The 27273-nt window shown below is 42.9% G+C and overlaps 1 pseudogene; it reads left to right on the top strand.

Annotated features, from left to right (window-relative positions):
• The first annotated feature begins 423 nt into the window (after window positions 1–423).
• Window positions 424–20306, top strand: LOC119939432 (annotated as a pseudogene).
• The last annotated feature ends 6967 nt before the right edge of the window (window positions 20307–27273 follow it).

The following is a 27273-nucleotide window of genomic DNA, read 5'->3' as shown; positions in this document are numbered from 1 at the left end:
GTGACCTTGGGCAAGTCACTTAACTTCTCTGGGCCTCAGTTACCTCATCTGTAAAATGGGGTGAAGACTGTGAGCTCCACTTGGGACAACCTGATCACCTTGTATCCCCCCCAGTGCTTAGAACAGTGCTTTGCACATAGTAAACGCTTAACAAATGCCATCGTTATTATTATTATTATTAGGTAGTGGGATCTAGAAAAAGGTCCTGGGAGTCAGAGGACCTAGATTCTAGTACCAGCGCCAACACTTGCTGTTTAACTTTGGGCAACTATTTATTGATTGATTGATTTTTAATGGTATTTGTTAAGCACTTACTAGGTGTCAAACACTTCTAAATGCTGGGGTAGGTAAATGTCAGTTAGGTAGGAGGCAGCCCCTGTCCCTCATGGTGTTCACAGTCTAAATAGGAGGGAGAACAGGGTGATGGCGCTTTGTGGGGTGCGGGTGGTGGAGCTGAAGGGCCTGGCCCCGGCCCCCTACTGCAGCCTCATCCTGGCCGACTTCGGGGCCAAGATGTTGCAGGTGGTGCAGCCCAGCCCTTCCTCCCCCCGTGCCCTGCCTCTGTGCCACAGGAAGCGGACCCTGGAGCTCAACTTGAAGGCTTGGGGCAGGGCGGCCGTGCTGCCGAGGCTGGGCCGCGCCGCAGACGTCCTGCTCGAGCCCTTCCAACACATGGAGAAGCTCGGTCTGGGTCCAGAGGTTATGCTACAAGAGAATCCAAAACTCATATATGCCAGGCTGAGTGGATTTGGCAGTCCGGAACGCTTACCCAAACTGCAGGTCATGATATCAACTTTCTGGCTCTGTCAGGTGTGCTCTTGAAAATGAGCAGAAATGGTGAAAATCCATATGAGCCCCTGAACCTGGTGGCTGACTTTGGAGACGGTGGCCTCATGTGTGCGATGGGGATCACCATGGCTCTCTATGAACATACAAAGCCTGGAAAAGGTCAGGTCATCGATGCCAACGTGGTGGAAGGAGCACCGTATTTAAGTTCTTTTTTGTGGATGACTCAGAGCACTGGGCTATGGGACCAGCCTCGGGGAAAGAACCTCCTGGACAGCGGAGCCCCTTTCTACGAAATGTACAAGACTTCAGATGGGAAATTTATGGCTGTTGGTGCCATAGAACCACAGTTTTACCAGCTGTTAATTAAGGCCCAGCCCACATCCTCTGCTCCTCTGCCGCTAATCTCCTCACTGTGCCTCGTTCTCGCCTGTCCCGCCAACGACCCCCAGCCCACATCATCCTCCTGGCCCGGAATGCCCTCCCTCCACACATCCGCCAAGTTACCTCTCTTCCTCCCTTCAAAGCCCTACTGAGAGCTCACCTCCTCCAGGAGGCCTTCCCAGACTGAGCCCCCTCCTTTCTCTCCCCCTCGTCCCCCTCCCCATCCCCCCCGCCTTACCTCCTTCCCCTCCCCACAGCACCCGTATATATGTATATATGTTTGTACGTATTTATTACTGTATTTATTTTATTTGTACATATTTAGTCTATTTTATTTTAAGATGTTTTGTTTTGTTGTCTGTCTCCTCCTTCTAGACTGTGAACCCACTGTTGGGTAGGGACCATCTCTATATGTTGCCAATTTGTACTTCTCAAGTGCTTAGTACAGTGCTCTGCACACAGTAAGCGCTCAATAAATATGATTGAATGAATGAACAGGTTTTGAATCTCCATTTTACAGTTGAGGAACCTGAGGCACAGAGAAGTCAAGTGACTGGCCTAAGATCACACAGCAAGCAATTGGCAGAGGCAGGATTATAACCCAGGTCCTCTGGCTCCAAGGCCCGTGCTTTTTCCACTTAATTTCTTGCCTCAGTTCCCTCATCTGCAAAATGGGGATTCAATACCTATTTTCCCTCATACTCAGGCAGTGGGATCTGATTATCTTTTTTATGGTATTTGTTAAGTGCTTACTATGTGTCAAACTCTGTTCTAAGGGCTGGGGTAGATGCAAGTTAATTAAAAGTCCCTGTTCCACATGGGGCTCACAGTCTGAGTGGAAGGGAGAACATCTACCCCAGCCCTTAATACAGTTATTTCCTTCTCTCTCAAAATGTCCAAAAAATCTCAGATAGTTGTTCCGGCTCTTATTTCTAGCCTTGACACTACTAACAATTATGGCCTATGAATTTAATTCAGTGATAGAGACTCAATCAGCGGTATTTATTGAGTGCTTACTGTGTGCAGAACGTTGTACTAAGCAGTTGGGAGAGTATAATAGAACAGAGTTGGCAGACAAGTTCCCTGCCCACAGCGAGTTTACAGTTTAGAGGGGAAGCCATCATTCCAGTTAGCATAAGGGGCTAATTCACAGTTACCAGCATAAGATGCTTTTCTATTATGGTAAAACATAGCTACTACAAGATAAATGTTTTTAAGACTATTGGTCAGGACTAAGATGGCATGTCATATCATTCAGGAACCTGAACACAGCATATAGGTAATGGAGAACTGGAGAACCAAATGAAAAATCCTATTTATTTTTGAAATCCAAATTGCTTATGCAAAGGGTTTCCAGTAATCTCGAAAAAAAAAATGGCATATTTTATGAGCCCTGTTGGGGTAACAAATTAGCCATTACTAATGACAAACATTTATAGGATTTTTGTTTTGACTACAAAGAAGAAATATATCAGCTTGACAATGATGGAATGCGAAAAAGTGTGGGCAAAAGAATTTGCGTGCAGGAAAATAAATCCCAAAGATTTAAATAAATAACAGAAGGGACAAAAACGGTTAGAAAAAAAATCCTTTTAGCTTTTTGTATCCACTATTTAAAACATACAAATCCTTTCCTCCTTCAGAGAATATATTTTTGCTATAGTGCTTGAAGTGGAAAGATGCTACTTCTTTCTGTAAAGAATCCTATTGTCCAGAGGTGATCATGATGAATCTGTTATTTCTGAAAATGAAGTTCTCTCTGAGTCAAATGTGTTCAGGATAGGTCTAAAAATGAGCTGGGTACTACTGATTATGCTCCTCGCCCCACTTGCTACTATTTTGAATAGGTATTTTAGTTTGGGTGGTCACTGACAGCTTTGGCAGATACCAGCCAGGCAAATGAATGTGCCATCATGTATGTTTCTCAGGGCATACAGCTTAAGGTGATGATTTCACACATACCATCCTAGGAAAGTCTACTGGGGCCACTGGAATCTCAATCCATCTTTCCCCTACTTGCTCCAGGGATATCGCATTCTCCTTTCGATAACCTTTCATCAACCTGGGCCCTGTTTCCAAGATGCAGGCCAAGGGAGGGAGGTCGACAGCGGGATATAAAAATTCCAAACATAAAGGCACCCAGTTTCTCATTTATACAGCATGGGGGAAGATGGTGGAAAAGCAGCCTGTCTAATATGAAACTGCTGGATTGGTTCCCCTAATTTTTGGTGAAATGGCAAGCAAAAACTAGAATCCCAAGAATTGTTTATTGCAGTGTTTTTAAGCACTTAACGATGTGTCATGAACTGTACTAAGTGCTGGGGTAGATACAGTGCAAGTCAAAGTTGGCATGTTCAAAGCCTACCTTTGCCAGCGTATCAAGTGGCCTTTATTTTGGAAGATAATGCTAATTCATTCATCATCATCATCATCAATCGTATTTATTGAGCACTTACTATGTGCAGAGCACTGTACTAAGCACTTGGGAAGTACAAGTTGGCAACATATAGAAACGGTCCCTACCCAACAACGGGCTCACAGTCTAGAAGGGGGAGACAGACAACAAAGCAAAACATGTGGACAGGTGTCAAGTCACCAGAATAAATAAAAGTAAAGCTAGATACACATCATTAACAAAATAAATAGAATAGTAAATATGTACAAGTGAAATAGAGTAATACATCTGTACAAACATATATACAGGTGCTGTGGGGAGGGGAAGGAGGTAGGGCAGGGGAGATGGGGAGGAGAGGAAAAAGGGGGCTCAGTCGGGGAAGGCCTCCTGGAGGAGGTAAGCTCTCAGCAGGGCTTTGAAGGGAGGAAGAGAGCTAGCTTGGAGGATGTGGGAAGGGAGGGCGTTCCAGGCCAGGGGGATGACATGGGCCAGGGATCGACTGCGGGACAGGCGAGACAGTCCTGCTATTTGTACATATTTATTCTAATTATTTTATTTTGTTAATATGTTTTGTTTTGTTCTCTGTCTCCCCCTTCTAGACTGTGAGCCCACTGTTGGGTAGGGACTGTCTCTATATGTTGCCAACTTGTACTTCCCAAGCGCTTAGTACAGTGCTCTGCACACAGTAAGCACTCAATAAATATGATTGAATGAATGAATGAGTGAACAAGCTCGAGGTACAGTGAGTTGGTTAGCAGTGTGGCTGAAAAGACTAAAGCGTGACGACACGCTCTGTCTGCCTCATGGTTTGGGCTTAAGGATGGCTCCTTGCTGCACTAGTGTGGCTGTCTTTGCTTTCCAACCTTTCTCTTCAAGGTACTTATTGAGTGCTTACTATGTATCAAACACCATTCTAAGTGCTGGGGTAGATACAAGCTAATCAGGTTGGACACAGTCCCTGTCCCGCATCTATTCTATTTATTTTATTTTGTTAGTATGTTTGGTTTTGTTCTCTGTCTCCCCCTTTTAGACTGTGAGCCCACTGTTGGGTAGGGACCGTCTCTAGATGTTGCCAACTTGTAGTTCCCAAGCGCTTAGTACAGTGCTCTGCACACAGTAAGCGCTCAATAGATACGATTGATTGATTGATTGATTAAATCCCCATTTGGCACGAGGGAGTTGAGGCACAGAGAAGTTAAGTGACTTGCCCAAGGTCACACAGCGGACAAGGGGCAGAGCTGAGATTAAAATCCAGGTCCTTCCGACACCCTGGCCTGTGCTCTATCCACTAGGCCATGCTGCTTCTCACTGCAGCCTAATCTTGGCAAAGTCTTTCTTCGGGGAGTGCAACTTTTCTGATTTCCACACACCAGGCTGGTCTGTCTGCGGGAATGACCTCACTGTATCCATCACATGGTTTGAGACTGTGCTTCACACTGTGTTTAAATCATTATTTCCATCCTCCTAGCTTACATGTGCTCCCTTCCAGTTCACTGCCCAGCAACTACGTGGTACCTTGCTGTCGTCCTTTCTCCTGGCACCTCCTGTCTAGCGGTGCTGGGCTTCAAAGGGGCTGTAAAACTGAATGCACACTTCACCCCCGCTCCCAAAACATTGATGGCTTCATCTATAAAATGGGCATTAAGACGGTGAGCCCATTGTTGGATAGGGATTGCCTCTATTTGTTGCTGAATTGTACTTTCCAAGCACTTTAGTATAGTGCTCTGCACTCAGTAAGTGCTCAGTTAATACATTTGAATGAATTAACTTGTATCTACCTAAAAACTTAGTACGGTGCCTGGCGTGTAGTCAGCACTTCACTTCTCTGGGCCTCAGATAGCTCACCTGTAGAATGGGGATTAAGACTGTGAGCCCCGTGTGGGACGGGAGCCGTGTTCAACCTGATGAACTCGAATCTACCCCAGCGCCTAGTACAGTGCCCGGCACAGAGTAAGCACTTAAATATCACAATTATTATTATTCTTATGAATTAACCCTCTGAGGCCCGTGGATTATATATATACTATATATATATATATATATGTATATATATATATATATGTATATACGTATATACATATATGTGTACATATATATATGTATATACGTATATACATATATATATGTATATATGTGTATATACGTATATACATATATATATGTATATATATATATGTATATACATATATATGTATATATACGTATATATGTATATATGTATATATGTTTGTACATATTTATTACTCTATTTATTTATTTATTTTACTTGTACATATCTATTCTATTTATTTTATTGTGTTAGTATGTTTGGTTTTGTTCTCTGTCTCCCTCTTCTAGACTGTGAACATACTGTTGGGTAGGGACTGTCTCTATATGTTGCCAATTTGTACTTCCCAAGCGCTTAGTATGGTGCTCTGCACATAGTAAGCGCTCAATAAATACGATTGATGATGATGATGATGATGATGATGATGAACACCCTAAAAAAAAAACTACATTGGCTGAAGGAGAACGTGCTATTCCAATAAATACATATAGTTGCTCTTTGTCTTCAAAGACACCACTAACAGCGAAGGTCACCTTGGAGACCAGGTCTCTGTTATGTTGTACTCTCCTACAACACCTAGTACAGTGACCTGTACACAGTAAGCACTTGATAAATATGATGGATTGATTGTAAAGTCTAATGCAGGGTAGACAATCTCTGCCACATTGGGTGCACCAAGAGATTGTCCTTTGTCTTGGGGTTGAGCCTGATATTCATTTTGCCTGCCACTGTTTTCTCCGAGGCATATTCATATGTGTAACAGCTAAATTATTGCTGAGAAATAGAAATTACTGGGAAATTATTAAAATTCAAGAACGTCATAACTTAAAATAGGAGCCAGACCCATCATTTGAATTCAGAAGCCGGGTGGCCTTTAGGAAAAAGCATGGAATCAGAAGGACCTGGGTTCTAATCCTGGTTCCTCCACTTGTCTGCTGCATGACTTTGGGCAAGTCACTTCACTTCTCTGTGCCTTAGTGATCACACCTGTAAAATAGGGATTAAGACTGTGAGCCCCAAGTGGAACAGAGACTGTGTCCAACCTAATTACCTTGTATCTACCCCAGCACTTAGAACAGTGTTTGGCACATAGCAAGTGATTAACAAATATTATTGGCATTATTATTATTATCATTATTAATATTATTATTAACAAAACTGGACTTTTGCACCGGAGAATATGAAATAATTCTCCCGAAGAAATGTTACAATCAGTCAGTAGTATTTCTAGAGCACTTGATGATGATGATGATGATGATGGTATTTGTTAAGCGCTTACTATGTGCAAAGCACTGTTCTAAGCGCTGGGGAGGTTAAGCTTAAGAGAAGCTTAAGGCTTAAGGCTTAAGAGAAGCAGCGTGGCTCAGTGGAAAGAGCCCGGGCTTTGGAGTCAGAGGTCAGAGGTTCGAATCCCGGCTCCGCCAATTGTCAGCTGTGTGACTTTGGGCAAGTCACTTAACTTCTCTGTGCATCAGTTACCTCATCTGTAAAATGGGGATGAAGCCTGTAAGCCCCCCACGTGGGACAACCTGACCACCTTGTAACCTTCCCAGTGCTTAGAACAGTGCTTTGCACATAGTAAGCATTTAATAAATTCTATTATTATTATTATTATTATTATTATTATTACAAGGTGATCAGATTGTCCCACAGGTGACTCACGGTTTTAATCCCCATTTTACAGATGAGGTAACCGAGGCCCAGAGAAGTTAAGTGACTCGCCCAAAGTCATACAGCTGACAGTTGGTGGAGCCAGGATTCGAACCCATGACCTGACTCCAAAACCCACGCTCTTTCCACTGAGCCACGCTGCTTCACTTAATGTGGGTGGAGCACTGAACTAAGCACTTGGTCGAGGAAAATATAACAATGAATGAAACAATGAACCTTATCCTGCAAACACTGCAGCTCGATCTCATCGAACTCAACTCTGCCCGCTCACCCACATCCTGCCTCAGGCTGGGAACTCCCTTCCCCTTTATGCTATCGTCATCATCATCATCATCAATCGTATTTATTGAGCGCTTACTGTGTGCAGAGCACTGTACTAAGCGCTTTGGAAGTACAAGTCGACAACATATAGAGACAGTCCCTACCCAACAGTGGGCTCACAGTCTAAAAGGGGGAGACAGAGAACAAAACCAAACATACTAACAGAATAAAATAAATAGAATAGATATGTACAAGTAAAATAAATGAATAAATAAATAGAGTAACAAATATGTACAAACATAGATACATATATACAGGGGTATATATGTTCCACAGACCATCACTCTCTCCACCTTCACAGCCCTAGTAAAAATCACAAGAGGCCTTCTCCAATTAAGCCTTCACTTCCTCTTCCCTAGTGCATCCCCCTTGCACTTGGAATTGCACCCTTTATTCACCCCCCACCATCAGTTCCCCAGCACTTATGTAAAAATCTGTAATTTATGTATTTATATTAATGTCTGTCTCCCCCCTCTAGACTGTTAGCTAGATGTGGGCAGCAATGTGTCTACCAACACCGTTATACTGTCCTCTCCCAAGTGCTTTTATTTATTGCTAATATTTTTATAAAATGCTCATATTTATTGAGCATTTACTTTGTGCAGAGCAATGCACTAAGCACTTGGGAGAGCATTGGTGTGTCCACAGTAAATGCTCAATAAATATGATTGACTGACTAACATCAAACAGAAGACACATAAAGGAGACAGCAGGGAGAATTTGCACCAAGACCTGACAATCCTGTCCACTTTTAGAATTATGTTGGTATGATCAACAGGAACAACAATAATAATAATAATGATATTTGTTAAGGGCTTCCTATGTGCCAAATGCTTAGTATGGTGCTCCACACACAGTAAGCACTCAGTAAATATGAATGAATGAATAATAATAATAATAATAATGGCATTTATTAAGCGCTTACTATGTGCAAAGCACTGTTCTAAGCGCTGGGAAGGTTACAAGGTGATCAGGTTGTCCCAAGGGGGGTTCACAGTCTTAATCACCATTTTACAGATGAGAGAACTAAGGCACAGAGAAGTTAAGTGACTTGCCCAGAGTCACACAGCTGACACAGGCAGCGTCGGGATTGAATCATCATCATCATCAATCGTATTTATTGAGCGCTTACTATGTGCAGAGCACTGTACTAAGCGCTTGGGAAGTACAAATTGGCAACATATAAGGACAGTCCATACCCAACAGTGGGCTCACAGTCTAAAAGGGGGAGACAGAGAACAAAACCAAACATACTAACAAAATAAAATAAATAGAATAGATATGTACAAATAAAATAAATAAATAAATAAATAAATAGAGTAATAAATATGTACAAACATATATACATATATACAGGTGCTGTGGGGAAGGGAAGGAGGTAAGATGGGGGGGATGGAGATTGAATGCCAAGAACTGTATTAAGTACTGGGGTACATACAAGGTACAAGGTAAGCAGGGCTCATAGTCTGAAGTAGGAGGGAGAACAGGTATTGAATCCCCATTTGGCAGATGAGGGAACTGAGGCTCAGAGAAGTTGAGATATTTTCCCAAGGTCACATAGCAGAGAAGTAGCAGAGCCAGGATTAGCTCCCAGGTCTTCTGACTCCCATTCATTCAATCGTATTTATTGAGCACTTACTGTGTGCAGAGCACTGTACTAAACGCTTGGGAAGTACAAGTTGGTAACATGTAGAGACGGTCCCTACCCAATAGCGGGCTCACAGTCTAGAAGGGGCAGACAGACAACAAAACAAGACATATTAACGAAATAAAATCAATAGAATAGTAAATATGTACAAGTAAAATAAATAGAGTAATAAATCTGTACAAACATATATACAGGTGCTGTGAGGAGGGGAAGGAGGTAGGGCGGGGGAGATGGGGAGGGGGAGGAGGGGGAGAGGAAGGATGGGGCTCAGTCTGGGAAGGACTCCTGGAGGAGGTGAGCTCTCAGTAGGGATTTGAAGGGAGGAAGAGAGCTCCCAGACCTATGCTCTTTCCCTTAGGCCATGCTGCTTCTGCCTACAGATAGAGGGGGACAGGAAGTGAAGAACCCCAAAGCAAATTAAAGAAAAAAAATCCAAAGGAGGCAGGGCATTTGTCACAAGAAACGATGACTCCAGTCCAGTGTATGCAGCCTTGTTGAACAAGAAAGGTGCAAACAGATCAATCATCACTTCCTGTGGGCTTTCAGCTAATGAAGTGAAGTAATGGTGGGTAATGAACAATCATCCGTTGATCTAATTGGGTTGATTATGCCACCTCGAGGAAGAAACTATTGAAAAAAAGACCTTTTGTACCAATTTGCATTATGTGAAGAGCCGTTGACAGAAAAGCAATGCCTGCCAATCAGAGGCTAATTGGGATAAGGTAATTAAAGTCCACTGATGGCTTTGCTTAGACTGAATTGTCACAGCCACCAACAGCATTGCCATTTTACCCTGACATTAAGTGACAAATACTCCTTCCAGCCCTCCAAGATTATATATATATATATATATATATATATATATATATATATATATATATATATATATATATATATATACTTGCAGGCATTTGAAATTATACATATCATCAATGCTTGCTCAGAAACAAGACAATCTTTAATTTTACTAACACTTTGCTGTCTTCAGAAGATGTCATGAAAACTAAGCACCTGTTACATGGACCAAGTGACTATTCCCCTTAAGACAAGGGGAGTGCTCATCAACCCCGAAGGCTTTGGACTGCAAAGCATCAACATATTGGTTGTTCGTACCAGTCTACCAACACCGATAGCAAAACTTGTTGCTAGGCTACTTTGCTGGGGAGGGCCTGCGATGGAAACGGGTAACAGCAGGACACCCAAGGAGTTTCTGGAAGAGGAGCTGAAAATGAGCCGAGGAGCCCAAAACAAAGGACTTGAACCACAGACTGTAACGATGTCTGTGAGGTAGAACACTAGACTTTTGCAAAATAATGCACTGGGATCTGTGACTTCTGAGAATTTGATATTTGCCCCATGCTCAACTGCTCAGCAGCATGAGAAGCAGCCTGGCCTAGTGGAAAGGGAGACAGAAGGACCTCGGTTCTAATCCTGGCTCTGCCGCTCATCTGCTGTGTGAACTTGGGCAAGTCAACTTTGTCGCTTCCCTGTGCCTCAGTTATCTCACCTGTAAAATGGGGATTATGACTGTGAGCCCCAGGGGCGATATGGACAGTGTCCAACCTGCTTAGCTTGTATCTATTCCAGTGCTTAGTACAGTGTCTGGCACATAGTAAGTGCTGAACAGGTACTGTAAAAAACCAAGGGACACATCTATGCGTTAATGTCTGTCTCCCCCTCTAGACTGAACGCTTGATGTGGGCAGGGTACGTGTCTACCAACTCTATTGTATCGTACTCCCCAAAGCGCTTAGTACATATCTTGGCACACAGAAAATGCTCGATAAATACCATTAATAATGATGATGGTGGTGATAATGTCACCAACTATGGAGGTAGAGGAGCTCTGTCTCTCTCTCTCACCCTCCATATGTTCTCTGGCTATCTTCCATTCCCTGGATGTGCTACTTCCAAGTCATGGAAGGAGCTGAGGTGGTGGGAGACTTGGGGGTGAAAATAAAAGAATGGGATATAAGGTAGACTGTGAGCTCCTTGCGGGCAGGGATCGTGCCCACCAACTCTATTGTATTATTCTTCCCCAAGTACTTAGTATAATACTCTGCATGCAGTAAGCACTCAGTGAATAGACTTCTAGACCGTGAGCCAATTGTTGGGTAGGGATTGTCTCTATCTGTTGCCAAATTGTACTTTTCAAGAGCTTAGTACAGTGTTCTGCACACAGTAAGCGCTCAGTAAATACGATTGAATGAATACCATTAATTGACTGACTGGTACTTTATGCATCTGCACTGGGGAGCAATATGAAACCATAAAAGTGGCCATTCCAGTGAATTTCCATTAAATGGCAAACTAGGCTGCCTGTCTGTCAGTGTTTCTTGTTGAAAGTGTGTTCTTTAGGCCCCAGAAAGCAGTCTCTAGAAAGTCTGCTTGGCAGGATATCAATTGATCAGTCAGTGATATTATCGAGTGCTTATTGTGTGCAGAGCACAGTGCCAAGGATTTGGGAAAGCACGGTACAGTAGAGTTGGTACGTATGATCCCTGCATTCAAGAAGCTTTCAGCTTAGCGGGATATGGACTGTAAGATCCTTATGGGCAGGGAATTTGGTTATTGTTGTCCTGTCCCAAGTGCTTAGTCCAGTGCTCCACACATGATAAACGCTTAATAAATACAACTGAATGAATAAATGAATATGAACTGGATGTGATGGGAGAAGCTAACTGGGGACAGGGTGGACTCAAGGGAGATATGGGGAGTGAGTTACTGGCATGTTCTTCCTTCTCTCACCATGCTGGAAGTGGCCGGATCACCATGCTCAATCCTGGCATTGTTAGGGTTTGGATCAGCAGAGCATTGACTGTCCAATCAATCAATCAATCAATCGTATTTATTGAGTGCTTACTGTGTGCAGAGCACTGTACTAAGCGCTTGGGAAGTCCAGGTGTTTAAGAGTGAGATGGGCAGCTTGGGTGTCTCTCTGGTATACACAGAGATGAGCCGGACTGTGTACTCAGCCTTTACGTACTTTACAAAGCATCTCCTTCACTCTCCCTGGCCCAAAGTGGAAGATGAGAGCCACATACCACTCAGTGTACACAGCACCTTCTCTGCTCAAAGCACATCACCAGCAGGAAATCATTCAACCTGGCTGCTAGATTAATCAATCCGCTCCCTCCTTTGCCCCTGGCATGCAATTCAGATATGAGGAATAGAGATCCACGTATGAATTCAGAGTCTTCCATTGCTTTAGGGAAGCTGCATTTCTTTCGCTAATGTATTCGTTACAAATTTCATTTTTCGGAGGGATGGAATAAATTGCTTATCTCCTGTAGGAACTCGGAAGCGGCTCCTTCTCATTCCTGTCCCTTGCCAAAGAGATGAATGATCTCAAATCCTCATTTGGTATTGGAAAGAAACTCTTTTGAATTCCACTCTTTCAAAATTCTGGAATCAATTGACATGTTGAAGTAGGACTCCAGGTAAAGTTGGAAGACCGAGCTTTAGGTGCACAGGGCATAATAATAAAAGTAGTGGTCTCAGTAATAATAATAATGGTATTTGTTAAGCACTTACTATGTGCTTATAGTAACACTTAGCTAACAATTAACTATACTAAAAGCTAGGGAAGATAAAAGATAAACAGTGCTCTGCACATAGTAAGCGCTCAATAAATACGATTGATGATAATCAGGTGGGTCACCATCCCTGCCCCATTTGGGGTTCACATGACTAGAGTCTAAATGGGCCTGGAATCAAAACATTTGGTTTTTACTCCTGGTAAAATTCGCTTTAACTTGCAGTGTCACTACATGAGACAGAATGGCCTAGTGGAAAGAGCCTGGCCTTGGGAGTCAGAAATCTCAGGGGGCCAATCTCAGCTCTGCCCCTGGCCAGCATGGTGACCCTGGGAAACTCACTAACCTGATGATCTTCCCTATCAGTTATTATTATTACCACTATTATTATTATTTGGGTCTCAGTCTTCTCATCCTTAAAATGGGGCTGATATCACCTGCTGCTGGCTCGCTACCCCTTAGAGTGTGAACCTCATGTAGGATAGGTACTATGGCTAAGCATCATCTTCATTTTCAAAATCACCCTCATCACCTTCATCACCTCTTTTAGACTGTGAGCCCACTATTGGGTAGGGACTGTCTCTATATGTTGCCAACTTGTACTTCCCAAGCGCTTAGTACAGTGCTCTGCACACAGTAAGCGCTCAATAAATACGATTGATGATGATGATGATCAAAGGCTTTTATTGAGCTCCTACCCATCTGTCTCCCCCGCCTCTAGACTGTAAGTTTATTGTAGGCAGGGAGTGTCACTGCTTATTGTTGGATCGTACTAGCCCAAGTGCTTAGTACAGTGCTCTGCACACAGTAAATGCTTAATAAATGGGATTGAAAAAATTGGTGAATGAATAAATGAAGACCATTGTGCTAAGCACTTAGGTAACTACAAAAGAGAACGCATGATTCTTGCCTTCACAGAGCTTACAGTATAGAGGGGGAAGCATTTCACTTAAATAGCTCAATCAATGAGCAGTTTGACCTGAGAAGAAGCCTGGCCTTGGGAGTCAGAGGACCTGGATTCTAATACCTGTTGTGCCATGATTCGCTGTGTGACCTTGGGTAAGTCACTTAACTTCTCCATTCTTTCCTTCATTCGATCGTATTTATTGAGCGCCTACCTCAGTTACCTCCTATCTGTAAAATGGGATTCAATCCTACTCCCCCCTACTTAGACTGTGAGATCCACGTCTGTGTCCAACCTGATAATCATAATAATAATAATAGTTTTAGTAAGCACTTACTGTGTGCAGAGCACTAAGTGCTTGGGAGAGTACAAGACGACAGAGTAGTTAGACACACTGCCTGCCCACAAGGAGCTTACAGATGCATAGTGCAACTGTAAGCCAAGTGCATAGGTGACACAAGGGAGAGGGAGAATGGGAAAAGTGGGCTTAGTCAGGGAAAGCCTCTTGGAGGAGATGTGATTTTAATAATAATAATAATAATAATGGTATCTAAGTGCTTACTACGTGCCAAGCACTGTTCTAAGCACTGGGATAGATACAAGGTAATGAGGTTGTCCCATGTGGGGCTCACAGTCCTAATCCCCGTTTTACAAATGAGAGAACTGAGGCACAGAGAAGTTAAGTGACTAGGTCAAAGTCACACAGCTGATAAGTGGTGGAGCTGGGATTAGAACCAACAACTTTTGACTCCTAAACCCGTGTTCTTTTCACTAAACCATACTGAGAAGGTTATGAAGTATATAACCCTTCGGCTTCAAGGCTGTCCATCACCTCGCCCCCTCCTACCTCACCTCCCTTCTCTCCTTCTCCAGCCCAGCCCGCACCCTCCACTCCTCTGCCACTAATCTCCTCACCGTGCCTCGTTCTCACCTGTCCCACCGTCGACCCCTGGCCCAAGTCCTCCCCCTGGCCTGGAATGCCCTCCCTCCGCATATCTGCCAATCTAGCTCTCTTCCTCCCTTCAAAACCCTACTGAGAGCTCACCTCCCCCAGGAGGCCTTCCCAGATTGAGCCCCCTCCTTCCTCCCCCCCTCCCCATCCCCCTACCTTACCTCCTTCCCCTCCCCACAGCACCTGTATATATGTATATATGTTTGTACATATTTATTACTCTATTTATTTATTTACTTAATTTGTACATATTTATTCCATTTATTTTATCTTGTTAATATGTTTTGTTTTGCTGTCTGTCTCCCCCTTGTAGACTGTGAGCCGCTGTTGGGTAGGGACCATCTCTATATGTTGCCAACTTGTACTTCCCAAGCGCTTAGTACAGTGCTCTGCACACAGTAAGCGCTCAATAAATACGATTGAATGAATGAATGAATATAAGATAATGGGTCTGTGGTAACAAGTGCTTAGCAGCTAGAGGGAAATTTAAAAAATGCCATTAAAATTTTAATAACAGTAGCCTCTCTAAGCCCCAATGTCCTCTATGGCAAATGGCTGAAAATTTGCACTGATTAAGTTTAAAGAATGAGGATGTGATATCTGTGAAGTGCTTTGAACTGCTTGGAAAAAGGAGCAACAGAAATACAAGACCTTGTTTCTATTTTCCTGAAAACCAGAAGTTTTCAGATGAATCAAGAGTGTGCAGTTTGTATCCAATCACATTGTCAGCTAAAAGACAGAGAATCCCAGAGTGTGTTTTTGAGGTTGTCACACTTCTTAAAACAGAGACAGAAGGATTTCCTATCAATTTCACTGCCCTTAATTGTAGATGACTACCTAGCTTTTCAGAATGAATGCTGAATTCAGCAATCAGATGTATAGCACTCATTTCAATTTCAAATAATAATAATTATGATTATTAAGTGCTTTCTATGTGCTAAATTATGGGGTTAGAAAGAAGGTTATGAGATTAGATACTGTCCCTGGATCACACACAGGCCACGGTCCATGTTATTCCCCATTTTATGGAGGCCCAGAGAAGTCAAGTGACTTACCCAAGGTCACACAGCAGAGCAGTGGCAGAGCAGAGACTCGATCCCAGGTCCTCTGACTCCCAGCAGCCTTGGGTTCTTTCCTCAGGACTATTATGCCTCTCTAAATTGACACTCGTCTACTACTGAGGTGAAAGAAACCTTTCAAACTATGTGCATCTCATTTTTCTTTCCCTCAAGGAATTACTTGAAAGTATTTTTCAGAATAAGAAAAAAACCTAGACAAGGGAAAAATAAGACAGTCATTTTTATTAGGGTTTTTTTTCTTTTAAATCTGGGACAGTAAAATAATTATTCATATTAAATGCATGATTAGGAAAAGATAGAATAGCATTAAAATTAAAGCACTCATTTGGGGGAAAAGAACACTAATATTTTAGCTAGAACCTTATTATCCTGTTATATTTAAGTCAGTGCAGTTCATATAATTGATAAATGCACAGCATGTCTTCTCTTAGTCTTAAATCAGAGGTACACCATTGTCTGAGGATCATGCAAAGGATTAGTAACACGATGCACTAATCTACACGCTCTCATGAGATAAGAAGAGATAGGTATTATTATTCCTCCCTTCATGGATGGAGAAACTTGGCCACTGAGAGGTTAAATGATGTCCAAAGTCACACTGTGGCTACAATTAAATAGAAAAAAATCGGCAATTTGCAGAATCCACATAATTAATTGCCTAAACACGATATTTCTATCAAGGCTGCTAACACTGAAGAAAATTTCTGCTGGTACTATTCGTTGCAACTCAATGTGGAAGAACTAGAAAAGATTCCAGGGCAATCATATGTGAAGATTTTATTTTTCCTTCCTGGGTTCTCCTGTACTACTTATTGGTCTAGGGGATCTCCTGATTGATAGCTGCTGCCTCGTGGTGCTGGAAGCTCTGTGCTATCTCCTTTTTAGGTGAGCGCAACCCTTTATTGACATCTTCATTTTCTGCCTCCCACCCTGCTTCATACCCCATTGTGCCAGGGGGAAGAGAGAACAATCTTTTTTTTTAATGGTCTTTGTTAAGCACTTACTTTGTTCCAGGCCCCGTACTAATCACTGGGGTTGATACAAGTTAATGAGGTAGGACGTGGTCCCTGTCCCACTTAAGATTCATGGTCTTAATCACCTTGTAACACCTGATCACCTTGCAACCCCCCAGCGCTTAGAACAGTGCTTCATTCATTCATTCATTCTGTCGCATTTATGGAGCGCTTGCTGTGGGCAGAGCACTGTACTAAGCGCTTGGGAAGTTGGGAAGCAGCGTGGCTCAGTGGAAAGAGCCCGGGCTTTGAAGTCAGAGGTCATCGGTTCAGATCCCGGCTCTGCCACTTGTCAGCTGTGTGACTTTGGGCAAGTCACTTCACTTCTCTGGGCCTCAGTTACCTCCTCTGTAAAATGGGGATTAAGACGGTGAGCCCCACGTGGGACAACCTGGTCACCTTGTAAATTCGCCAGCGCTTATAACAGTGCTTTGCACATAGTAAGCACTTAATAAATGCCATTATTATTATTATTATTATTATTATTAATCTCCATTTTTCAGATGAGATAACTGAGGCCCAGAAAAGTGAAGCGACTTGCCCAAGGTCACACAGTAGGCAAGTGGCAGAGCCAGGATTAGAACCCAGGTCCTTCTGGCTCCCAGCCTGGGCTCAATCCACCAGGCTACGCTGCTTCTCAATCCGGAATCCATCAATGAAGGGTGACTAGAGAGCAGAGAGGCTAGGTGCAGGAAGACCAAACGGAGACTACTGCTATACTTGGGAAGGGATACGACAAGTGTTTGGGCCAGCGTCGGGATGGGAGAAGTGTGAAGTTTTATCTGTCAGTCAGGCCACCACGGTGGCATGGATTCTTCAGGGAAATAAATAGAGCTTGTTCCCAGAACAGAATGGAATTATTGACTTGGTCATAGAGGAGAAATTTGCCTTAGGAAGTTTGGGACCAAAGAGGAATAGTTCGCTAGAAAAGGCATTGCGAGGATGACTCGTGACTCATCAAAGGCATGACCACTGATTCTTTGTAACAATCAATCAATCAATCAATCAATCGTATTTATTAAGCGCTTACTGTGTGCAGAGCACTGTACTAAGCACTTGGGAAGTACAAGTCGGCAACACATAGAGACAGTCCCTACCCAACAGCGGGCTCACAGTCTAGGAGGGGGAGACAAAGAACAAAACCAAACATACTAACAAAATAAAATAAATCGAATAGATATGTACAAGTAAGATAAATAAATCGAGTAATAAATATGTACAAACATATATACATATATACAGGTGCTGTGGGGAAGGGAAGGAGGTAAGATGGGGAGGATGGAGAGGGGGACGAGGGGGGAGAGGAAGGAAGGGGCTCAGTCTGGGCCCCTGTAACAGCCCTGTCATCAGCCTTGGCCCCAGTCAGGGGCAGAACTGGGATTACGTCTTTGGATTTCCAGGCTGTGCTCTATCCCCTAAACCACGTGTATCTCTGGCTTTGAATTAACTTGCATCTTGAAAGTTCCATGATCAGCAGCTCCCCAAATCTTAGCTTCCCTTCAGTCAAGTCAACTCTAGCCCCTAGAAACTAACTGACAATTTCCTTGGCACTCTCCATTATCAATCAGTCAATCAGTGGTATCGATTGAGTGTTTACTGCATGCAGAGCACAGTACTAAGCTCTTGGGAGCTATAATAAGGACACAGGAAGATCTGTTCCTGCCTACAAGGAGCTTAAAGTCCAGAGGAGGAACTTATTCATTCGTTCATTCAATCATATTTATTGAGCGCTTACTGTGTGCAGAGCACTGTACTAAGCACTTGGGAAGTACAAGTTGGCAACATATAGAGACGGTCCCTACCCAACAGCGGGCTCACAGTCTAGAAGATAGAGTCGGAGTTTACAGTCTATTAGGGGGAGCTTACAGTCTAGCAACTTATCTTGACCGTCCAAGTTGTAGATATTTTTGTTTGCCTTCCCTTTTAGAGTGTAAGCTCCGTGTGGGTGGGAAACTTTCCACTTCATTATTTGCTACTTCCCAAACGTCTAGAACAGAGCACTGCACCACATGGGAGCTCAATAAATCCTACTGCTACTACTCATTCGATCAATTAATAAATGGTATTTATTGATGGTGAAAGTCACCTATGATGGTGTACGTAACTCAAAAGCCAATAAATGTACAGATACACACTGAGACAATAGCTGACATTTCTTTACCAGGTAATGGATCATCAAATACAGTATTCCACTTCTGCTCCCTTCAAGACAGGCATAGCATCTTTGAATTATTCTTTGTCTCTATGGATCATTTTGTTGCTAAGATGGAATAAGCTTCCTCAAAGCTACTCTATTAAAAGGAATCCATAAATTCACGGTTTTAAGTTTAAACTAGATTTAGATAATATTATTGTAGGGAGGAAAGCAGAGCAAAAGTCAAAACCATCTGAAAACCCTCAGTCAGAATCCTTTTCTGTTGCTACGTAATTTTTTAAAACAACTATTATATGGTAGATTAGCGCAAAAAGCAGTCGATCAACCATTATGCCTTATGTTACTTTTGGCATGTATTTATTATTTTGCTTATTTTGTGTTTTTCCTCAGGAAAAACATTCGTTGCCTCCTGAATCCTTGGTTATTTTTATGGTTTTAAGGGGGAAAGAATTATACTCATTCCCAGATGTTGAAGCAGAGAAGTAGTAGTAGTAGTAGAGTAGTGAAGTATTTATTAAACTCCCAGTAAATGCAAAGTGCTTGCAACAGTACAATAAAAGCACGAGAAATGTTTCCTGTCCTCAAGGAAGCTTCATTTTAATAGGTGAAACAAACACAAAAAAGATTTACAATTGAAAATATTCAGCATGCTTCTTTCTCAAACGAGATCATTCGGGATCAAAGCCACGCAGCATGACCTAATGGAAAGAACATGGGCCTGAGAATCAGAGGCCCTGGGTTCTAATCCCAGCTCTGCCACTTATCAATTCACTTCTCTGTGCCTCAGTTCCCTCACCTACAAACTAGGATTTCAATCCCTGTTCTCTCTCCTACTTAGCCTGTGAGCCCCAGGTGGGACTCGATTAGCTTGTATCTACCCCAGCCCTTAGAACAGCGCTTGGCACATAGTGAGTGATTAATAAATGCCGCAGTTATTGTTACAATAGTTATTATTGGTATTGGTATTATTATCATTGTTATGTAACCTGGTGGTGTTCCCTGTCTTATACCGAGACCGTTTTAGGACTTCTTTGGTGGATTTTGATTGCCCCACTGACATTGGAAAGTCCTTGTTGTTGCTGCTCCAGCTTGGCAGCCTAGATTCACGTAGGAGAGGGGAAATCTCCAGCCTTGATGGAATGTCCTTGGAACGCACTGGCTTAACCAGTATCCCCAGCTGACATGACCGTCTGTCCTCAGGGCAGGGAGAAGGAGGGCACAGAAAGTTTCTTTTTACTCTCCCCTTTCTGGAAGGTGGTTGTCAGGGAGCATGGAGACCATTCCTGGGTGATGGGTCAGGGAAAACAAAGCCAGAGTGCCACTCATTGCTCCGGAAATATCACATTTCTCAGCGTCTCCTTAGGTGATACACTCCCCACGTCCTCTAGGCAATGCAGCTTCCCATCAACAAGTTAACCCAGAAGGTCTGTTTCCAGCGATTGCACTCCTTCTCTCAGCTTCTGTTTTGTGATTATTGGATAATGTCGGGAGCAAAATGGGGCACACATTTCTGACCTGTGAGCTGCAGCTCATAATACTCAAATGTCACGGCCTGAAATACAAGATCATGATTTTCTGATCCTGACATTTTTCCGCATCATAACTCACAGGTATATCATTAAAAGCTGAAACTCGAAATAGAGCAATAAGACTATATTGACATTCACAGTAAATAAAATTAAAGTCTATTTAATCTAATATCTGTGCTTGGGCTTTGACATTCATATTTAGAGGCATGACATTTGACTTTATTGATACCAGTATTTGAGATGGGTATGTTTTGAAAACTTTCAAGTTGCACACGGCTACAAAAGAAACCAGAGAGGAGGGTAATGATAAAACTTTTATTTGCAGTGAAGCAAGGTGGATTGAGAGCATTGATTTTTAGATAGTTTCCCTAAGATAATATTACATTTTAAAATGTGTATGGGGACATGGAAGCTTCCACCATCCCACTAGACCCAGAGACTTTTACTGATCCAGTAATGGTGGATCTGCTCCAACAGCCCTGCTCTGGGTGCTGTGGGAATCAGGAGACCTGAGTTCTAGTCCTGGTTCTGCCCATTGCAAATAATAATAGTAAGAGTGGCACTTGTTAAGCAGCAGAGGGTTAGATACATGATAATTGTATCGGTTAAAATCGTTGTCATAGACTAATAGGGAGGGAGAAAGGGTATTGAATCACCATTTTACAGATGAGGAAACTGGGGCACAGAGAATTTAAGTAATTTGGCCAAATTCACTCATCAGCCAAGTGGCAGAGCCAGGATTAGAACTAAGGTCTGTGCTCTTCCCACTAGGCTCCTCTGCTTTTTGTATCCAAAAATGGCCAAAGTTTGCCCATGGGTTTACAATATGCTGCAATCCTGCCCACCTAACTCTCTCATTGTACTCTTCACCACTGTAGGGATGTGACTTTCAGGGGTGAGACAGTGTTAGTGGTGCTGTGCAAGTCACTTTTTCTCTAATCAATTCCTAGGCTCAAAGTTTTGAGTCCTGAGACTTCCAGACTGAATCTCAGCCGACATTCCTGGTGAAAGACTCCATCATCTACTGCAGCATGCAGTACTATGCTCGGCACCTAGCGTTTGCATAATATATGCCATCATTTTTATTATCGAAGTGGATGAACTGGATGAACCTAAAGGAAATCAACAAACAGACTTAAAACAATTTGACACCCTTCCTCTCCTCCTATCCCAGTATTATTTGTTATTTGTCAAATTGGACAAGAAATTAATGAGGTACTCACTGACATAAACTTATAGTACTTGGGCCGTAGAACAAATCCCTGCACCCGGATTGTTGATGTCAATTTAACACTAAGGGAATGAATTCTATTTTTAAACCAGATTCTAGGGACTTAATAACCAATCGATCAACAAAACAATAATATTTATTGAGCATGAACTCCACTTTCTTTTCTTTGCCCTGTGTTCACTGCTTGTCTGAACACCTGTTGGTGAAGGTGCACTTGATTAACAATTTACCCTTGCTAAAGTCATCCAACAAAAAGCCACAAAAAAAGGGGAAAGAAACCAAGAGAGCCAGAGAGAACAGGCCCTCCTGCTGACTTGGCCCAATTGAAGCCATATGGATGGGCCATTTACTTCTCAAGGGTAAATAGTGTCAAAGTAATGAACAAAACCTTCATCCCTCCCTTTCCCGAGCCCCAAAAACTCCTGACCCAGTTGAGAGATGGAAATTTAGTTAATTAGAATGCAAATATGAAAGTTTAAGGCATCTTTCTAAAACAGATTTTGTATGACTGGTCTCCCATTTATTCAACCAATGAAAATTCCAGAAAATGAAAATCCTGTTGATTTTAATGTGGTTCATTAACATGAGAATGATAATAGAATTAAAAAAGGGAGCTCCAGGCTCCTTTTCTTCTGATATCATCATTAAATCATTATACTTACGTTATTACAATAAATCATATTTATTCTTGAATTAATATTCACATTTGAAATTTTAAAGGATGCTTCTCCAAGCCCAAGAACACATTTTCACTCCAGATATGACAAAATTGCACAAATTGGAAAGGTGTATCCCAAGGATAAATGCTAGTAATTTCAATTTCAAAAGCGGTTTAGCTTTTGAGGTGCCTGTTTATGATCTTTTTAGTAAGTGCTTTGGAGAGTTTTAAATCTGTTTAGGGGGAAATTTTCCTCTCCTTTTACTAGATGATCTTTATTATATTTGGAAAGGCTATTTTCATTCTTATTTTATATTTTAAAAGCAGCCCTTAAATCAACTAATTGAAATGTCATTGCTTTTAAGAAATCGGTTAAGTGGGATGTTTGACAGAATATAGAATTAAAGCACGTGCTTTGAAGGAAATTCCACACCGACTCTCATCAGGCAAGGTTTGTGTATCGTATATTGCCGAAGCACACTCGGCGTACCTTCTTGCAAAGACTCTTCCCCAGATTTGAAGCCGCAACATGACCGTGGAGGGGAAAAAAATGAAAGAAAGCCTTCAGCAAGGGTATGCACAGCTTGAAAAAATGAAATAAACTCAACTATTTCCCAGTTGACCTGGCAAAATCAAAGTTGGCTTCATCCAACCATGACAGAGCCCCATTAGTGACTAATCAAAAGGAAGGTACAAAGGATTAAAATTGGAGCAGAGGGAAAGAAGCCACTCCTTAACGATTCTGAGGATTTTCTCTGCTATGACTCTCTCTAGGCCCTGGTGCATTATCAGTTAGGCAACTACCATCTGTCCATATCTGCTGATGAATCAGCAATGAGACTCCCAATTGGCTGCTGAGTTGCCACTCAGGATTTTAAGCATTTACCTGTTGTCCCAATTTGAGGAGTTTTAAGGAGAGTTGGGGAAAACTACTGATTCTCTCTTCCAGTCCTTAATAAACAGCTTGTGCTAAAATCTTCAATATTGAGGGCTTACTGTGTGCAGAGCATCGTACCAAGCACGTGGGAGAGTGCAATAAAATAGAGTTGGTAGACATGTTCCCTGCCCATAAAGAGCTCGAAGTGACTGGCCCAAAGTCACCCAGCTGACAAGTGGAGGGGTCGGGATTGCAACCCACGACCTCTGACCCCCAAGCCCCGGCTCTTGCCACTGAGTCACGGTGCTTCTCTAGATAGAGACACGACCCCCCTCATCCCATCCCCGTCTGTCTGTCTCCCCCCTTCTAGACAGTGAGCCCGTTGTTGGGTTGGCACCATCTCTATTTGTTGCCGACTAGGACTTCCCAAGCGCTTAGTACAGTGCTCTGCACACAGTCAGTGCTCAATAAATATGATTGAATGAATGAATTCCCCCCCTCAGTCAAGATGAGGAGGAGGGAGTTGAGGACTTCCCAGACTGAGCTCCCTCCTTCCTCTTCTCCTCCCCATCCCCCCACCTTACTTCCTTCCCTTCCCCAGAGCACCTATATATATGCATATATATTTATACATACGTATTTATTACTCTATACATATTTATTCTATTTATTTTGTTTTGTTAATATGTTTTTTGTTCTCTGTCTCCCCCTTCTAGACTGTGAGCCCACTATAGGGTAGGGACCATCTCTAGATGTCACCAGCTTGGACTTCCCAAGCGCTTAGTCCAGTGCTCTGCACACAGTAAGCACTCAATAAATACGATTGAATGAATGAATGAATGGAGGGGCAGAGAGATATTAGTAAAAATAAATGAATTATGCATATGTAATAAGTGCTGTGGGCTGAGGGTGGGGAGAATAGCTAGTGCCCAAACGGTATAGATCCAAGTATATAGACAAGGCAGAAGGAAGAGGGAGTTGGGGAAAATACAGATTAAACCGGGAAAGTATAATTTAATTAGGGAAGGCCTCTTGGAGGAGCTGTGATGTATGGATGACTTTGAAGGTGGAGAAAGAGATGAATGGTCACTTATGAAGGGAAAGGGAGTTTTAGGCCAGAGGGAGGATGTGGGAAAAGGGGGCGGCCGTGAGATAGACGAGACTGAGGCACAATGAGTAAGCTTGTGAACAAGCCCTTCTCTCAGAAGACACAAAGCTGAAACCACAACATGGGTTTTCAATCCACCTTGTAGAAAGGCTGGTGGGAATCTCTTTTCTTGGCATTAGGGTTAATAACTCTCTCACCACTATCACCAATGGAAAAGAGCCTCTCTTTTTCTCCAGGGATGTGAGATAAGCCCTCCATCATTCTACTTGTACAGAGCTGACCTTTGGTTCAAAGGCAACGTTTGTGATAGGGAGATTGTATCCGTCGGTGTGTGTACCATGCGGAGAATTTAACGCATCTGCACACTGTGCCCATGAAAATATAATTGTGGCCTTTGCTATCTGGGTAAGTGTTCTCCTCACACTGAGAGGGGAAGGTCTTGTCCTACCCCCAGCGGGACTTAAGCTTGAGTTGCATTTGCAGGGGTAGGGATGGCTTGCACTGAGCCATCCACACTCTCCCTCTCTTGGTTACCCCATATTCATCACCATGAACTGCAAGAGGGCTTGGAGGGGGCCTCTGTCTTGAGACTTCAAGACTGAGAATCTTCACCAAGGCATTAAGTGTAGGGCTGCTGGCTTGGGCAATCCCACTCCCTCTTTCATCCCAGCCAGCCATGTTCCCGCTGGGCCACTGAGTACAATGGATGAGAAAGTGGGTGGGGATGCAGCATGTTGGGAAATGCTCAATCAATACATGGTGTTTATTGAGTGCTTGTTGCATGCAGAGCACTATACTAAACGCTTGGAAAGCAGCATGGCGTAGTGGCCAGAGCCCGGGCCTGAGAGTCAGAAGGTCATGGGTTCTAATTCCAGCTCCATCACTTGTCTGCTGAGTGGCCTTGGGCAAGTCATTTAAATTCTCTGTGCCTCAGTAATCTGTAAAATGGGGATTAAGACTGTGAGCCCCAAGCAGGACAGGGACTGTGTCCAATCAATAATAATAATAATAATAATAATAATAATGGTATTTGTTAAGTGCTTACTATGTGCAAAGAACTGTTCTAAGTGCTGGGCACTGTTCTAAGCACTGGATTTGCTTGTATCCACCCCAGCGCTTAGTACAATGTCTGGCACACTTAACAAATATAATTATTATCATTATTATTATTGTTAGAATGAAATGAAGTTTGAAAACCTGATCCCTGCCCTCAAGGAGCTTACAGTTTACAGAGGAAGACAGACAGTAAAATAAATGCTCATACAGTCTTCACCCACATTAATAATAATAATAATAATAATAATAATAATAATAATAATAATAATAATGATGGAATTTATTAAGCGCTTACTATCTCACTGTTCTTTTAGACTGTGAGCCCACTGCTGGGTAGGGACTGCCTCTATATGTTGCCAACTTGTACTTCCCAAGCGCTTAGTACAGTGCTCTGCACACAGTAAGCGCTCAATAAATACGATTGATTGATTGCACAGCACTGTTCTAAGTGCTAGGGAGGTTACAAGATGATCAAGTTGTCCCACAGGGGGCTCACAGTCTTAATCCCCATTTTACAGATGAGGTAACTGTTGAGCCCTGTCCACATGTTTTGTTTTGTTGTCTGTCTCCCCCTACTAGACTGTTAGCCCGTTGTTGGATAGGGACTATCTCTATATGTTACCAACTTGTACTTCCCAAGCGCTTAGTACAGTGCTCTGCACACAGTAAGCACTCAATAAATACGACTGAATGAATGAGGCCCAGAGAAGTGAAGTGCCTTGCCCAAAGTCACACAGCTGACAATTGGCGGAGCCGGGATTTGAACCTATGACCTCTGACTCTAAAGCCTGTGCTCTTTTCACTGAGCTACGCTGCTTCTCTTTAATGTTGTGGCTAGCCCGGTCTGTAAGGTCTGGAGGTCCCAAGCTGGTGCTGGAAGGGGGCGGGGGGTAAGAGGAGGAGTGGTCTCTAAAGGGGGGCTCCTACCCTGCTGTCATTCAACCTGACCTATCCCAGCTGCGGCACCTTCCCTCCTAATGGGGGCCCGGGGTGGGGGGGTTCCTTGTTTAGCCCCTCCCTGGGTCCCTGGGGGCAACTCATTAATCAGTTCCAGATCGTACTGGGACTAGAACCAGGGAAGAGGGAGATGAGACTTTCCATGAAACTAGGGAGGAAGGAATCCAGACTACATATTTATTACTCTATTTATTTATTTATTTATTTATTTATTTATTTTACTTGTACATATCTATTCTATTGATTTTATTTTGTTAGTATGTTTGGTCTTGTTCTCTGTCTCCCCCTTTTAGACTGTGAGCCCACTGTTGGGTAGGGACTGTCTCTATATGTTGCCAACTCGTACTTCCCAAGCGCTTAGTACAGTGCTCTGCACACAGTAAGGGCTCAATAAATACGATTGATTGATTGATTGATTAGTACAGTGCTCAAGCGCTCAGTACAGTGCTCTGCACACAGTAAGCGCTCAATAAATATAATTGATGATGATTGATTGATTGATAAGCGTGCTTTCCTCCCAAACCAAAGCATATGTGAGTGAACCCGGAGTTGACCCCCATGACAGAGGGGACCCCAGTCAGGACAACCACAATTGGGGGGCGAAAGGTCAGGAGTAACCAATTGGGAAGCACATTTTCTAACCTTACCAGAAATTAAACTCTTCAGCCGAGTGAAGGAAGATCAGACAGGGGTCCCAGGGATGGCCAATTAGATGTAGTTAATGTGGTAAGCAATCCTGTCACATACCCCACAGTCTTTTAGACTGTGAGCCCACTGTTGGGTAGGGACTGTCTCTATATGTTGCCAACTTGTACTTCCCAAGCGCTTAGTACAGTGCTCTGCACACAGTAAGTGCTCAATAAATATGATTAATTGATTGATTGATTGATGGCACACCTCTACTCTTCCTCCTCCTTCCCTCTCACATCCTGATATTGGGCTTCCCCATTTCCATCCTTCCCAGCTG

The sequence above is a fragment of the Tachyglossus aculeatus genome, chromosome 17, assembly GCF_015852505.1.
Source record: "Tachyglossus aculeatus isolate mTacAcu1 chromosome 17, mTacAcu1.pri, whole genome shotgun sequence".
Taxonomy (NCBI): Eukaryota; Metazoa; Chordata; class Mammalia; order Monotremata; family Tachyglossidae; genus Tachyglossus; species Tachyglossus aculeatus.
Note: the sequence above shows the minus strand (reverse complement) of the source record. Positions and strands in the feature narration are given on the sequence as shown.